This window comes from Mastigoproctus giganteus, chromosome 6 (genome assembly GCF_048544385.1).
Source record: "Mastigoproctus giganteus isolate SK-2022 chromosome 6, ASM4854438v1, whole genome shotgun sequence".
NCBI lineage: Eukaryota > Metazoa > Arthropoda > Arachnida > Uropygi > Thelyphonidae > Mastigoproctus > Mastigoproctus giganteus.
The window spans coordinates 184,732,469-184,750,277 of record NC_143580.1 but is presented as its reverse complement, the minus strand read 5'-3'; the positions used below and the strand labels follow the sequence as shown (position 1 = coordinate 184,750,277).

General features: G+C 39.8%; 1 protein-coding gene across 2 annotated transcripts in view; it reads right to left on the bottom strand.

Annotated features, from left to right (window-relative positions):
- Window positions 1–9,787, bottom strand: part of Rat1 (5'-3' exoribonuclease 2 Rat1) — a 458,579-nt gene extending 448,792 nt beyond the window's left edge. The window contains exon 1 of one of the 2 annotated variants that reach the window (XM_090376618.1): window positions 9,651–9,787. The gene's annotated coding sequence lies outside the window, so the exon portion shown is untranslated. The remainder of the gene's footprint in view (window positions 1–9,650) is intronic. The other variant, XM_090376619.1, reaches the window with a different exon arrangement.
- Between the last annotated feature and the right edge of the window lie 8,022 nt (window positions 9,788–17,809).

Below are 17,809 nucleotides of genomic sequence, written 5' to 3'. Positions count from 1 at the left end.
TATTAGTAACGGCCGCATGGTGCAAGAAAGCCTATGGCTTATGCTGCAACAGCCAAAAAAAAAAAATAAAAAAAAATCCGAACAAAACAATGATAAAAACAAAAAAATAAATAAAATAAATAACTAAATAATAATAATTAATAAGTAAATAAAAAGGAAATTAAACCTATCATCCTATGCGCTTCCCTTACCCGAAAGTACTATCCAGATGACCTTTGAATTTCCCCAAACTGTCGGCCTCTACCACCCACGAAGGCAACTTATTCCAGTAATTTATAACTCGCTGGCTAAAATAAAACTTCCTGCAGTCCAATCTAAACATTTCCCCCCCGTAACTTGAATTTATGTCCCCTAGTTCTAGCATCATTTATAATCTTGAAAATTTTGTCCTCATTCATTTTACTGATGCCTCTCAGAGTCGTAAACACCTCAATCAAATCTCCTCTATGGTGTCTAGTTTCCAAACTCTGCAACCCACATATTCGAAGTCTTTCTTCATAAGGACGCCCTTTTGCCGATCTCACCAGGCGAGTTACCCGTCTTTGCACCCTTTCAAGAAGCTCGATGTCTTTCTTTAGGTGCAGTCTCCATACTTGAACACAGTATTCCAAGTGTGGTCTAAACATAAGCCTTATATAATGGGATTATCACATCCCTGTCTCTACTTGCAAAAGTTCGATAGATCATCAATAGGACACCATGGGCCTTCTTTGCAACCTGTTTACAATGCTCAGAGAATTTCATGTCTGACCGTATCGTAACACCCAAGTCCCTTTCCTCCAGTACTGGGTTTAGTTGAACTCCACCAAGTGAATAAGTTTTTTTGGGATTACTGTTTCCCAGGTGTAATACCTTACACTTTGTTGGATTGGGAATCAGACTGTTAGATAAGAGAAACACATGAATTAGGCAGCAAACTCAAGTAAAGGACATTCTTATCAAAACTAAAGACCTAAAATGGTCTTGGGAAGGACACATGGCTCGAAGACATGATGACAGATGGACTAAGAAAATAACAGAATGGTACCCAAGAGGAGCTAGAAGAAAACCTGGAATACAACGGTGGTGATAGATAGTTGAAATTCATGAGTTTGTGGGTAGTAAATGGATGGCCATTGCACAAAACAGAAGGAACTGGAAAGTTGCTGGAGAGGCCTTCATCCTGCAGTGGATTGAAAATGGCTGATGATGATGATTTAAGAAGTTGAATCTGATTGACCAGGGCAAGGTTTCTCAAACTGGAATGCAGTGTACTATCATTGGCAAAACAATGGATAGGATTTCTGGTCGATGGTAGAAGGTCATTAATATACAAGAGGAAAAGAGTGGCGGAAAGAACTGAACCTTGGGGTACACCAGCATTAGTGGAGAAGTTAGAAGACAGCCATCTACCATTGGCCCTGTGTGTGTGTGTGTGTGTGTGTGTGTGTGTGTGTGTGTGTGTGTGTGTGTGTGTGTGTGTGTGTGTGTGTGTGTGTGTGTGTGTGTGTGTGAGAGAGAGAGAGAGAGAGAGAGAGAGAGAGAGGGAGAGAGAGCTGGATAACCAATTGCAAAAAACAGTTAGAAAACCATAAGATGGAAGCTTGTTTAGAAGACCTTTAGGCCAAACACACATACTGGCGATCGTTGATCAAACGGAAGGTTTCTAGATGGTTTAAGAGTTGGCGGTTAATTGATTTCTCTATTACTTTAGAAAGAGTAGAAGTAATTGCAATGGGACGATAATTGGATGGGAGGGATTTGTCACCCTTTTTAGGAACTGGCTGTATATGAGCAAATTTCCAAGCAGAAGGAAAAACACCTTTGGAATAAGAAAGTGAAAAAAGGCGGCAAAGAATAGGAGTAAGTTCAGGAGCACAGGTTTTCAGAACAAGTGGAGAAATACCATCAGAACCTGAAGCTTTCTTAGCATCAAGATTCGTCAAAATCCTTCTGACATAAGACCACAAGGAGGCATTGAATGGAGTGCAGTGGGAATGGTGGAGGTGTTTTACCAAGATCATTAATACATGAGTTGGAAAAAAAATGGGATGCTAGCAGGTCAGCTTTATCCTTGGCTGAAGTGAAAATAGAACCATCTTGTTTTGACAGAGGTGGGAGCGGAGATGGACAAAAGTTGCGGCCAATAGCTTTGGGAATAGACCAGAATGCTAGGCACCATTAGGAAAGAAGCAAGTTTTCTACTCTTAGCCTGTTCAAAATCTAATTTGGACTGATTAATAACAACTGCTTTACAATTGTTGGAAGCTCTATGTAGGCAGAAAATGAAACTGAAGAATTGGAAACAAGCCAACTGCAACAAGCAACATTCTTCTCTTAAACAACCTTAGCACATTTATTGAAAAACCAAGGTTTAGATACAGGACGAGATTTTAAGTTGGAATATGAAATACAGGATTCCTACAAGAATAATTTCACTGACACGATCTGAGCAATGTTGACATCATAAATTTTGAAACAGTAATCCGACCAAGAAAAAGAAGAAAAGAAATCTCGCAGGTCATTCCATTTTGCATTCTTGTAATGCCAAACAACATGAGGTTGAAAACGCCATGAGATAAAGACTTCATTGGAGAAGAGACAATCACCAAGTTGTGATCTGAGGAGCCTAAAGGACCATTCATTTTGACTGTGTTCTTAGAAGGATTGTTTGTGAGGAAAAACATCAAGCGTATTGGCTGTATGGTTAGGATTGTCCAGCATTCTGGAAGGTAAATGAACAGTGTGTGCGAAGTCATTAGTAATTGCAAAAGCCTCAGCATCTCGACCAGCTGGGTCTGTGTGAGTAGAAAGCGGAAGCCAGCTGGAGTTGAAATTAGCATTAGCATTAGTAGAGGCATTTGATGCAAGAAAGCAAGCTTATGCAGCATCAGCCAAAAAATAAAATAAAATAAAATAAATAAATAAATAAACAAAAATAGACACGTCCACTTCACCCCTCTGTTCGTTCGAAATACCTGTCCAGCTGAGCCTTAAACTTATTTAAGCTATCAACTTCCACGAAAAGGGATGGAAGTCTGTTCCGCCAACCAACCAACCACCCACTGGCTAAAGGCAAATTTCCGCACGTCTATCCTGCATCTGTCTTTCCTCAATTTGAATTTATGCCCTCTCAGGTGACTATTCTGAGCAAGAGGGAGAATCCCATCAGCATTGAGCATGCTCAAACCATTCAAGGCTTTATACACCTCTATCAGATCACCTCGCTGGTGCCTAGTCTCCAGACACTGTAATTTGCAAAACTTAAGACTTTCTTCGTAAGAGCACCCTTTTTGTTCCACTCACTACTCTTGCTGCCCTTCTCTGTACTCGTTCCAGCAGCTGTACATCCTTCTTGAAATGATGTCTCCAGGCCTGTATACAGTACTCTAGGTGTGGTCTGACCATTGCCTTATTCAAGGGAATAATCACCTCCTTATCCCTGCTAGAAAAATTCCTATATATCATTGACAATACACCATGAGCTACTCTTGCAGCCCATCTGCACTGCTCAGAAAACTTCATATCTGCCTGCACAACCACCCCCAGGTCCTTTTCATTCTCTACCACTGTCAGTGTAGTACCACAGAGTTGATACATTGCTCTGGGGTTGCTGTTTCCCATATGTAGTACTTTACATTTGTCAATGTTAAACTTCATTTGCCACCTCTCAGCCCATCTGCTCAACCTTTCCAGATCCTGTTGCAGCAGCATGGTGTCAGTAGTGACATGGATACCAAAAGGCTGGTTGGCAGTCTGACGAGTGTTATATAGTTTTCCCATCATGGCTTGAAAACGGATGTACATGTTGGGTTGTCTGGCAGGGATTTTATTTTAAAGACAACTGCTTTCGTCGAAATGACAGTGGTGGTTCACTGCTTCAACATATAAACTCGGGACAGGGGATGTTCTAAATGCTCCAGTAACAATACAGATGGCTGGGCGAACTGGGTCCAGCCATCTAAGTACGCTGTTTCTAGCCGATGCATACAGTTGGGACCCATAGTCTAGTTTAGATCAGACAAGTGCACGATAGAGGCTGAGTAAAGTGGAGTGGTCTGCTCCCCATTTATTGGAGTAAATAGAGCGTAGGAGATTCAACCCTCTAGTGCACTTTGTCCGCAGCTGACGAATATAAGGTAAAAATGTCAACTTCTTGTTGAAAATGAGCCCCAAGAATTTTGTCTCTTGTGCTACTGGAATGATGACTTGTCCGAGTTTAAGTTCTGGTTCAGAGTGAAAGTTCCGTTTGCAACAAAAGTGTACGCAGACAGTCTTCTGTGGCGAGAACCTAAAACCATTAGTCGCTGCCCAAGAGTTAACGTGGTCTATGGCATGCTGCAATTGTCTTTCAATGACCTTCATATTGCATGACTGCAAAAAGATGCTAAAGTCATCTACAAAGAGGGCAGTGTTTACAGTTGGAGGAAGTTGTTCAGTTATAGAGTTAACTTTGATAGCATAAAGCATAACGCTTAAAACTGATCCTTGTGGAACTCCCTCTTCTTGGCAGGATGGCTGGCAGAGAGAGGATCCTACACAAACTTGGAAAGACCGGTCTGTAAGGAAGTTTTTAATAAAGAGGGCAATGTGTCCCCTATGACCAAAGTTATACATGTCTTTTAAAATTCCATATCTCCAAGCCATGTCGTATGCTTTTTCCATATCAAAGAAAACCGACACCTGGTGCTCACGTTTCAGGAAAGCATCACGTATAGATGTGTCCAAGCGGATTAAATGGTCAAGTGCTGACCTGTTCCTTCGGATGCCATACTGTATCCTGGAAAGGAGGTCGTTAGCTTCTAAATACCACAAAAGACGAGCATTGACCATTCTTTCCACACAAGCAGCTCGTCAGAGCAATAGGACGGTAATTTTTTGGTATTTTTGGATCCTTTCCTGGTTTCGGAAAGGGAAGGGCGGTTGCCATATGCCATGAGTCCGGAAATGTCTCTTCAATATAGATTCTATTATAGAGCAAGAGCAAACAATCCATGGATTCCAATGAAAGGTGTTTAATCATCTCATAATGGATGTCGTCTGGCCCAACAGTACTCGCCTTAGATAGTAAGAGCGCTGCTTTCAGCTCCCACCGTAAAGGGCAGATTGTATTCCTCGCAATTGTTAGAGGACAGCTTCAGGTGACATTTTTCTGACCTTTGTTTGATCGCGAGGAACTCTGGGGGCTATGATGTTTCTGAAGACACTTTAGCAAATGTCTCCCTAAGAGTATTTGCAATTGCAGTTAGATCTGCAATTGTACATCCATTATGTTCCAGGTTCATGAAGGGTATGAGGAAAGTTGGACTGGAGAAAGTCAGTTTGCAAAGAGAAGAAGTCAGAGTTCCACGTGATTTGTGGAGTTGGGAGAATGGCAGCAAAAACAGATGAATCTGATTACACAGTTTTTTTAAACCGGAGAAGATTGAAAAAAGGAGATTCCAAATTACCAAGTTTCTGACAGGGAATATTGGAATGGACATATGCACAAGTACCACCTTTGAGGAGAAAGGAATCATACAGCGAATAATTTGGGTAACTGAGATGAACAGTGGTCGAATCAACCAATATCTGAGATTCTTTCAGAAAAAGTACATGGGATTTGGCAGACTATAAGTGGAAATGGACATCACTGAGACCACATATATTTGTGAAATGAACTAGGAAGTGTTTGCGAGGTTTAGATCTCCTCACAGTTAAGTTTGCTCTATTAATTTGACAATTCATGGTGTATTCAATAGTAAGAAAAAGTGGGGGGGGGGGCATGCTGTATGAAGTAATGAAATTTTTGGATATGGCATACACATGGTAAGAATATACCCAGATCCTTGACATAACGTGGCCTCGACAATGCACCCTCCGTGCATACACACCACTCAGACTCCCTCCAGTCACTATCTGGCAGAGTAGAGGCAGCAAGATTATACAATAGCTGATCCGGAAGCCTCCTAGAGAGCTATAATAGGTTCAGTCCAGTTTAATAAATAGTGGCTGCCCTGCAAACATTGTTTTAGAGTTGTATCCTTGAAATGTAAGGAAGTTTGGATCTCACCATGGTGTTCATATAACCTCAAAAGATATCAGTCGTACTGCATGATGGAAGAGATAAGTGAGGGTTGACTGGATCTTAGCTCTGGAGACTAAACAAGGGTTCCACCACTTCAAGGCTTCAATAAGCAAAGTGGTGATATTGCACCGGTTGATGAGAGGCATCTACCACCTAGTATCGCCTGTTAAAACAGAGGAGCGCCACACTTCGATCCCCTGCTTACATTGGATCACACCTGGTTGGTCACCCACAGTTTGCTTGCACGTGGCAGTTATACCCAGGATTACTAACAGTCTCATCATCGTGAAGGTGCAAGCAGAGGATATGACTGTCACAGACCTTCCAGACGTCACTGAAATTGGGTCCACTATAATGAAATAAAAGCTAAGATAAAATCAATAAAATTAAATAATAAATAAAACTTCACTTTGAAATGTGACTGCCTTCTTTCTCAATAACAAATCCAACCAGCGATAATGCTAATGTATAACAGAGACCAAGGAGAATTGTACATGTCCAACAACTATAAAATCATAGGAAGATGGATTCACCACATCCATCTGGCATGTGGAAATTGCAAAATTATATGTGCACCACCACTAAATTGATCCTTAGTTATTGAGAAAGGTAACTGCTTTGAAACATACAGAGAAGTTTAATTTTTTTATTTAATTTTATTACTTTTATCATATATTTTTATTTCATTCTAATTATTTGACAGTTTCACTGTAAATAGTTTTTTATATAGTTTTAATAAATCATTTATGTTATTAAACAGGCTTCTGATACATTCATGGGTTACGTGTAAAGCTATATACACCGATGAGCCAAAACATTATGACCAGAAAGTCATTATGCAAATCGAAACAACTGCAGGTGAAATACGGCACGTGCAAGGGTCAGAACACAGTACAAAAAACACCTGATACTGAGCTCCATTCATCAGTTTTACTCTTGTTCTTCAGATGGGAAAGACAGCGGACTTAAGCGAGTTTGACAAAAGCCAAATTGTAAAGTCCAGATGACTGGATCAGAGCATATCCGAAAAGGCACAGCTGGTGGGGTGCTCACGGCCAGCCATGGTTAGTACCTACCGAAAGTGGTCCAAGGAGGGGGAACCCACGAACTGCCAGTGAGGTGTTGGACGACCACGGCACATCGATGTTCGAAGTGAGCATGTCGCAAATCGCCAGTAATTGGAATGCTGATGATGGGAGTAATGTGTCACAACACATAATACATTGAAATCTGCTGAAAATGGGGCTGCGTAGCCGCAGGCCGCTCCAAGTGCCCATGCTAACGAGGGTTCACCGGCAAGAGCACCTACAATGGGCATGCAAGCATCGAAACTGGACCTTAAGTGATCGGAAGAAGGTCGTCTGATCCAATGAATCACATTTCCTGTTGCACCACGTGGACATGTGCATCATTTACCTGGATAGCACCTGGATGCACCGTTGGATAAAAACAAGCCGGTGGTGGCAGCTGTTGCTGTTTCTTTGGTTTTTTTTTTTTAGGAGCATTAGCAACTAAGGCCATATTGCTCTGCAATATGTGGTGGTCATTCCCTGACCTTTCCGCATCCTCCGTATTTGGTGTGACGGGCTCGAACCCGGTCTAATCAAGAAGCATGTGCTACGCACTGCTGCTCCTTCCCACCTGGCTATGGAGGCGCCGGTGGTGGCAGCATCATGCTCTGGGTGATGTTCTGCTGGGATACCCTGGGTCCAGTCATCCGTGTGCTGGGCACTCTGACTTCTACAACCTACCTAAACATCATTGCTGACCAGGTACACCCTTTCATAGCAACAGTCTTCCTATCTGGTGGTGCTGTCTTTCAGCAGGATAATGCATCATGCCACACCACCTGGATTGTTCGAGACTGGTTCGTGGAACATGAGAAAGACTTCCAGGTATTGCCCTAGCCTCCAAATTCCCCAGACATCAAACCCATCAAGCATCTGTGGTTTTTGTTGTAACAGCAACCCAGGTCTGCAGCTTCTCAACCACGGACCTTACAGGAGTTAAAGGATCTGCTGGTACCAGATACCACAAAACACATTTAGAAATCTTGTACCATCCATGCTTTGCCAGGTACAAGCTATTTTGGCTGCACGTGGAGAACCAACATCAGATTAGGTAAGTGGTCATAATGTTTTGGCTCATCAGTGTATTATTAATGATATATTCCCAATCCTTGAAGCCTTATCAAAGAGTTTTATTTCACTCTCATTTCATGTCACTTATTTTTGAGTTTTGTAAACCATACTTCAGAGATGCCATGGTGGATATCACTGGATAATCTTGCCACTCAGAAACAAATTCCTATAAGCATTTAGTATCTTTTTACATGGAAAAAGACAGTTTCAGTTTAGATACTATTTCTAGGTAATATTACTACCATTTATCTGAAAATTCAATGTACTGATATTTCTTTTTGATACTACCAATTCAGTATTAATTCATATTTTGTCTTTGGAGGGGGGGGAGGATCATAACTTTCAATGGAATTGTTTAATATACTGTGTATACCTATATGATGAAATTTGATTCTGCTGTAATAATGTATTTGGGTAATATAACAGAAGTATGGTTCAATTTCTGGCCAATGGTATATGACGGTGGAGTTAAAAAACTGTCAAATAACTTAGGTTGCAGCAGTTCATATCAGATAATCCCACACGAAATTTTGAATACATTTAATGTGTTATATATATTTATTATTTTTATTATATAACCTAGAGAAAAATGCTCCAACAGAGCAGAAAAAAGGAGAATATGTTTAAACATGACAAGAATAGAGGGAAAGAACAGCTGTTCAAAGGCAAAAGGAACCAAATATAGAAGAAAAGTTTTTGTTTTCTCCGAACATTAATTCTATTGCTTTGGTGACTTGTAAAAATATACTCTGCATTCTTTTCACTTAGTCTATAATGCAATGTATTAATATGAAGATTTGTCAGATTCTGAACATAAATCTGAGAAATATACAAGTAGATGCAATAGTATTATACTGGTTTGTGTATCAATTTTCTGCTTCAGTCTATATGATTCACTTTATACCGCTTTCTTTCTTGAAAGCTGAAAACCTACTTCATTATACTACTTATACATTAAGTCAAACACACAAACAAGGAAATAAATCAAATCACTGTATGTGAACAGTTTTATTTCTTCATAAAATGGTTCCACTTGCTTACGTTAACAAGTGTGGTGCATACTATTTTGCGAACCGTATTCTTATTTGTGGTGTTACGCACCATAATGTATATAATTTATGTATATTATGCACAACGTGATTGCCGCATAATGGATTCTAGTGAAAAAGATATAACGACAATCCATTATAACGAGCACCTTTTCTCACTTTAGCAGTCGTTAAAACAGATTCTCAGAGTATTTATTTTAAAAAATTGCACTTGCTAATTCCTTTGACTAGCATAACACTACATTTCCCGGCAAAATCTAACAATCGTGAAACCCCTATATCAAAAACAAAGTTCCCAAAATGTTTACTACTGAGAACCAAAGCTGCGAATGGTGTCGTTAGGGATAACAAGACGAGTGTCAGAATAACAAGGAATATAAACAATGCAGTAAAATTAAATTAATTAATACTCACCAAAACTAAATCGTGGCCAAATATTTTTCACTATGATGATAAGAAAAACAAATATAATAACAAGGACACAACTTTCCGATTATACAACACAAAAAGACCAACACGACATCTTCGCACGAGAAAATTGAAAATGCCGTCCGATATTTCAAAATAAATGAAAGTTTGTGTCCAAGGGTACACAGAGAATATTGTATGTCAGATATACATAGGTATATTGACCAACGTATATCTTATTGATGAAAATATTTTAAAAATATATATATAAATAAATTCAAAATTTATAGTAAAAAGAGTACGGAATTTAAAATTTAGCAGCGAATTTGAAAAGTACCAAAACACATTTTATTGGAGAAAATCGTATCAACATAAGTACGGTACCAATCTTATTCGAAAATTTAAAACAGTTCGAAAACTTAAGCAAAAAGATATTTTTAGACATCTGAAGCCAAGGATATGCAGTTTGCTCTAAATTAAATAACACATCAACTTAACAATTCTGCTTCGTGTCGATAAATGTATGTTTGTTTTACTTCCTTTTTTTGTTTTTTTTCTTGCCAAAGTAACTAAGGAAATATTCCTTTACTCCACAGAAAAATCATAATTTCTACAAATCTCTTGCTCGGCTTGGTGGAAGAAAGGAACCGTTCCGGGTAAGACCCAGACTAACTCGGCCATAGAACTAAAAAAAAATTCCCTACCCTGTTCACCCTGATGGGTCATACCCCAGGTCTTTTCTTTATCGTAGGAATTGTGCTGCGATAGTTCAAATTATTATTACTACTAGTAGTAGTATGAATATTATAGAGTCCAACACACCAAGTTCATCAAGATATTTGAGCAGTCTGCCCTTGATGAAAAGGATATCCGAATAATCAAACACCTCTGCAGAAACCAAGGGGCGTTTGTTGTTGTTGACGGCAGAAAGACAGAAAATATCAATAATGAACGTGGAGCGATGGAGAGTAAAAATATGTGTACTCTCCCCCTCCTGCTGTTTAGAATTTAGCATTAGCAATAGCAGAGGCATATGATGCAAGAAAGCAAGCTTATGCAGCATCAGCCTAAAAAAAAAACACACTCCCATTTCACCCATCTGTCCGTTCGAAATACCTGTCCGGCTGAGCAACAGGAAGAATCACAACGGCATTGAGCATACTCAAACCATTCAAGGCTTTATACACCTCTATCAGATCACCTTGCTGGTGCCTAGTCTCCAGACATTGTAATTTGCAAAACTTAAGCCTTTCTTCATAAGATCAACCCTTCCTTCCATTCACTAATCTTGTTGCCCTTCTTCGTACTCGTTCCAGCAGCTCTATATCCTTCTTGAAATGAGGCCTCCACACCTGTATTCAGTACTCAAGGTGTGGTCTGACCATTCCTTTATACAAGGGAATAATTATCTTCTTATTCCTGCTAGAAAAATTGCTATATATCATTGACAAGGCACTATGAGCTACTCTTGCAGATTGTCTTCATTGCTCAGAAAAATGCATATCTGCCTGCACAACCACCCCCAGGTCCTTTTCATTCTCTGCCACTGTCAGTGTACTACCACAGAGTTGATACGTTGCTCTGGGGTTACTGTTTCCCATATGTACTACATTACTTTTATCAAGGTTAAACTTCATTTGCCACCTCTCAGCACATCTGTTCAACCTTTCCAGATCCTGTTGCATCAGCATAGCGTCTCCAAACTTCGACATTAAGCTTGATATACCATCATCAATATCATTTATAAATACAGAAAACAATAATGGACCCAACACTGAACCCTAAGGGACTTCACTAATAACATTAGTCCACGATGAGCAGTCTCCATTGATTACCATTCTCTGTCTTCTCCCACTCAATCACCCCTTTATCCATAGCAGAAATTTGCCTACAAGGCCACACTGCTCCAATTTTGCAGCGGTCTTCCATGTGCAACAGTATCAAAAGCCTTTCTAAGATCCAAATATATAATACAAAAGTTATTCCCTGCATCCAGTTCTTTTGTGACTGCATCATAGTAACCAATCAAATTGGTCAGGCAAAACTTTCCCTTAACAAAACCATGCCGTGTCTAGATGATCCTGCAGTGCTTCTTTAACCAGTGTCTCCATTAATTTTCCTGGAACAGAAGTTAAACTCACAGGTCTATAATTACTTGTATCAACCTTTGTCATCCTTTGTGAATTGGGGTCACATTTGCACACATCCAGTCCATGGGTACCTCCCCTGTGTCCAAAGAAACTCTCATAATTATGACTAAAGATTTGCTTACTTCCTTTGCTGTCTCCTTTAATATAACTGGATAGATCCCGTCCATTCTGGGTGCCTTTTTTATGTTTATCCTCAACAATTTCTCCTCCACTTTTCCCTCTATTATTACAAAATCATCCAGATAACTACCAGAGTTTACTTCACTTCTGACATTCCCCTTCATGAATAACTCCTCATGTGGGAATGTAGATACAAAATACTCCTTTAGCTTGTTAGCCACCTGAGCAGGATCCCCAACTGTTGAATCACCAATTTCCAGTGGACCAATCTGATTCATCCCTTTCCTTCTAGAGTTTACATAGGTAAAGTATTCTTCTCTGTTTTTCTTTGTATCCTTTGCCAAGGATTTCTCAAAATCTGCCTTTGCCTGCCTAATCTCTTTTGTGACTCGGTTACAGACCAGCTTATATCTACCATAGGCCTCCATGTTACACATTAATTTATATGTATCCCATGCAGTTTTCTTCTCTGTCATATTTAACCCCAGGGGCTCACATCTGGTGAGTATGGGCTTGGCACACCCAGGGTCCTGAGCTGGATATCATGATTCTTCTTCTTCCTTGGTGATTCCCTTTTTACTTCTCTCTCTCTCTCTCTCTCTCTCTCTCTCTCTCTCTCTCTCTCTCTCTCTCTCTCTCTCTCTCTCTCTCTCTCTGAGGGAGACACAGATTTTTTTTTTTTTTTGGCTTGCGCATCAAAAGCCTTAGGCTTTCTTTCACCATATGGCCATTACTAATACTAATACACTAATACTAATGTCTCATTAGTTCATCTGACATCCATTTAGGCCAAAACTTTGAACAATATTTCTTAGTTGGTACGTAAAGCCTACTAGCTTCCAAGATAAGTTCTTTGAATGCTTCCCATTTAGAATTTGCTGTTGGTAACATCATCATTTGGTCCCACTGTATAGAATTTAAAACTGTCTCAGACCATCGTAGTCGCCTTTACGAAAGCAAAACCCTTCCCTTTACCACTGAAGGTAGTTACCTCTTTGAGTAAATCCCACTTCAGCACACTTTGATCACTGCCACCTAGTGGTTCCTTTATCTGCAGATTTTTAATACATGAAGAATCACTAGTACATTTGTACATTGTAATAATCAGATCAAGAGTACTACACCCTCCTGTTGCCTCCAGAACATGCTGATATAGAAAACAATCGTCTAATAAATCCACAAAAGCTTTGCTAGGGTGTGAGTGACCAACCAACAAATTCCAGTCAATTTCTGGGAAATTAAAATCTCCCATTTCTCTGATTTACTGGTCACTCTATTTCCCTGTACAGTTTTTTTATTATACTCATCAGAGTCATTAGGACTATAACACACTACTACTCGCAATTTTGATCTCCCAGTGCTTATGTCACACAAAACTGACTCGACACTGCATTGTCCAGTGATGCCGACTGGCTGCATTACCTTGGATTTTATGTGTTTCTTAACTAATAGCATAACCACTCCTCCCTTCCTGTCCTGTCTATCCTTTCTGTTCACATTGCACTCCCCAAATTCAAGTTCTGCATTCCTTATATCTGTGTGACACCACGTCTCTGATATCCCAACAATATCTGCCTTTGATGTTTTGAGCAATACCTCAAATTCATCAAATATATTTACCAAACTCCTAGCATTGGTGTGCACGCAAGTATACATGCACCTGTTCCTATTCAATGCTACCCTAACACAATCCATGTGTTTACTTGTATCGCAATGACTCCCAGCAGTCTCAGAAATATTCTGCATCTTGTTTTCCAGGCTGCTGCTCATTCCAACAGAAGCAGTGCAAGAATCGCTTTCACCTCTGCCAGTGTCTACTGTTAGTCTATTAGTCCTTGTATCCTCCCAAGCTAGCAGTTTTCTGACCCACCTAACAGTGCCTCGATAGCAAAAGCAAATATTCTTGCATTTACAAAGACGTCATCTTCAAGTGAGCATTAGATGGAAGAAATGAAGGAATATGTCTCAATGGTAGAGTGATTAGCAATCCTCGCTATGCCGATGACGCTGTACTTTGTACAACTAATATGCAGGATTTACAGAAAACCCTCAATCGTGCGAGTGAAGAAAGTGAAAGGACGGGACTCAGGATTAATATCAACAAGACTGAGCTCATGGTTCTTAAGGGGGAAATACTAACACCTCTCCTCGTGTTAAATGGAAGAGTAATAAAAAGCGTTGAAAAAATGAAATGTCTAGGCGCTTGTTTTTTTTTTTTTCTATGAAAAATCGAACTAGATATGGAAATAAAAGCCAGGATTGAAACTGCCGGGGACATAGCCGTTGCCAGAATATATTTTGCAAGGTGGTGCATGTGGGAATAAATTTTTTGTTCAGCAAATTTTTGATTTGATAATTGAGAGCTATTAAATGCTCGATAATTTCTATACTCTATTATATTAAAAATCAAGAGGGATTACCTTTATTTTAGATATACGATGCTCCTTTTCCAACTCTCCTAGACCAACTTACTAGTAATTCTTGAGGATGGCGATATCTCTCTTGTAAACCAGGTGGGACACCTTCCCCCCTGTCAGAACCGTAGTGTTCAGACCGGAAAATTTTGAATACATGTAACAGTAGTAGTAGTACTACTAGAAGAAGTGGCATGTGATGCAAGAAAGCAAGTGTATGAGTTTATGCAGCATTAGCCAAAAAAAAAAAAAATCACACCATTCCCTTCAAATGCCTGTCCAGTTCCTCCTTAAATTTATTTAACCTATCAACTTCCACAACCAGAAATGGAAGTTTGTTCCAGCAATTAACAACTCGCTGGTTAAAGGCAAATTTCCGCACGTCTATTCTACATCTGTCTTTTCTTAATTTCATTTTATGCCCCCTTAGGTTCGTAATCTCAACAAGTTGAAAGATCCCATCAGAATTAAGCGTGCTCAACCGATTCAAGGCCTCATACACCTCTATCAGATCACGGCGCAGGTGTCAAGTCTCCAGTCACTGCAATTTACAGAACTTAAGCCTCTCTCTTGTTAATTTGTTATTATTATTTTAGGGTTGCCCGTAATTAAATACATTAACCCGTATTAAGGGTTAATGTCTTTAATTAAGGCTGACACAAGTAATTATAGACCTGTGAGTTTAACTTCTGTTCCAGGAAAATTAATGGAGGCACTAGTTAAAGAAGCACTGCAGGATCATTTAGACAAGACTTCAATTATAGCTCGGACACAGCATGGTTTTGTTAAGGGGAAGTCTTGCCTGACCAATTTGATTGGATTCTATGATGCAGTCACAAAAGAACTGGATGCAGGGAATAATTTTGATATTATATACTTGGATCTCAGAAAGGCTTTTGATACTGTTGCACATGGAAGACTGTTGCACAAATTGGAGCAGTGTGACATTGGAGGCAAATTGCTGCTGTGGATAAAGAGGTGGCTGAGGGAGAGAAGACAGAGAGTGGTAATCAATGCACACTGCTCGTCGTGGACTAATGTTATTAGTGGAGTCCCCCGGGGTCAGTATGGGGTCCATTATTGTTTTCTGTATTCATAAATGATATTGATGATGATATGTCAAGCTTAATGTCGAAGTTTGCAGACGATACAAAGGTAGGCCGGGTTGGCAAGGATTCTACTGACACTATGCTGATGCAACAGGATCTGGAAAGGTTGAGTAGATGGGCTGAGAGGTGGCAAATGAAGTTTAACATTGACAAATGTAAAGTACTACACATGGGAAACAGCAACCCCAGAGCAACGTATCAACTCTGTGGTACTACACTGACAGTGGTAGAGAATGAAAGGGACCTGGGGGTGGTTGTGCAGGCAGATATGAAGTTCTCTGAACAGTGCAGACGGGCTCAAGAGTAGCTCATGGTGTATTGTCAATGATATACAGGAATGTTTCTAGCAGGGTTAAGGAGGTGATTATTCCCTTGTATAAGGCAATGGTCAGGCCACACTTAGAGTACTGTATACAGGTCTAGAAGCCACATTTCAAGAAGGATGTAGAGTTGCTGGAACGAGTACAGAGAAGGGCAACAAGATTAGTGAATGGAACAGAGGGGTGCTCTTACGAAGAAAGGCTTAACTTTTGCAAATTACAGTGTCTGGAGACTAGGCACCAGCTAGGTTATCTGATACAGGTGTATAAAAACCTTGAATGGTTTGAGCATGCTCAATGCTGATGGGATTCTTCCTCTCGCTCAGAATAATCACCTGAGAGACATAAATTCAAATTGAGCAAAGACAGATGTAGGATAGACGTGCGGATATTTGCCTTTAGCCAGCGGGTTGTTGGTTGGTGGAACAGAATTCCATCCCTTGTCGTGGAAGTTGATAGCCTAAATAAGTTTGACGCTCAGTCGGACAGGTATTTTGAACGAACAGAGGGGTGAAGTGGAAGTGGTTTCTTTGTTTGTTTTTTTTTTTTTTTTGGCTGATGCTGCATAAGCTTGCTTTCTTGCATCGAATGCCTCTACTAATGCTAATGCTAATACTAACATAAAAAACGATTGTAAGAACCTTATACATTGAGACACTTACAGTAAACAAATTTCAGCTCTCTGTGTTCTTCTGTCACTCAATATTAAATGTTGATGAGGAACACCCTTTTTCTTTAGATGGGCCCCCAAATTTCATTTTTGCCTTGGGTCCCATGAAAGTATAACCCACCACTGTATTGTTATGAACATGAACTCATCTTAAGAAGTCTCTGAAAATAATTTGACCATTTTGTAGTGACACCTGAAAGATTTAATAATTGGATCAAAAATATTTTCTCAAACTGGTGAATGAATAAAGCTTTTCCTTCAGTTTGTGGACATTACAATGTAACTTAAAACATGCAGAAGATGAACGGTTTCTGGAGATCGCTTCACGTGGCTTCTTGAAATATAAGTTCGTTAAACACAAGTCACGTACATCATTTTCGTCAGATATTAATGCTCACCGTTCCACTGGATTAAGGAAGAGGTTAATATCTGTTGCGTTTTCCGACTAGGTACAGATTCAAAGTTTGGATTCTTGGTGGTGGTCAGCATCAAAACTTAAAAAAAATGGAATCATCTAGTTGACGTTCAACCTCGTCTTCTTCTTAAACTAAGCGACATCGAACCGAATATCCTTTTATTCCTGATTTAGCATTAGTATTGGCATATGATGCAAGAAAGCAAGCCTATACAACATCAATAAAAAAAAACTTTTCTGTTTCGCCCATCTATTTACTCCAAAAGTTTGTCTAGTTCAGTCTTGATTTTATTCATGCTGTCAACTTTCAAAATGACAGAGGGAAGCTTGTCCAGCAATTAACAACCCGCTGGCTAAAGGCAAATTTCTACACATCTAATCTGCAACTATCTTTCCACAATTTGAATTTAGGCCCCTTCAGGTGCAGAATGTAAGCAAGAAGAAGAATCCTACCAGCGTGGAGCTTTTTGAAACAATTCAAGGTCTTACACACCTCGATCAGATCACCTCGGAGGCGCCTCGTCTCCAGATAACAATTTGCAGAACTTAATCCTTTCTTGATAACAGCAATCTTTGTTCCACTCACTAATCTCGTTGCCCTTCTCTGTACTCGTTCCAGCAGCTCTTCATCTTTCCTAAAATGAGGCCACCAGACCTGTATGCAGTAATCAAGGTGTGGCCTGACCCTTGCTTTATAGAACGGGATAATCATCTCCTTATCCCTACTAGCAAAATTCCTACATATCATTGACAAGACTCCATGAGCTACTCTTGCAGCCTTTTTGCACAGCTCAGAAAACTTCATATCTGACTGCACAATTACCACCAGGTCTTTTTCATTCTTCACTACCCTGAATTTAGTACCACACAGTCAATATGTTACTCTGGGGTTACTTCTACCCATATGCAGCACTTTACATTGGTCAATTTTATACTTCAGTTGCCATCTCTCAGTCCAGCTACTGAA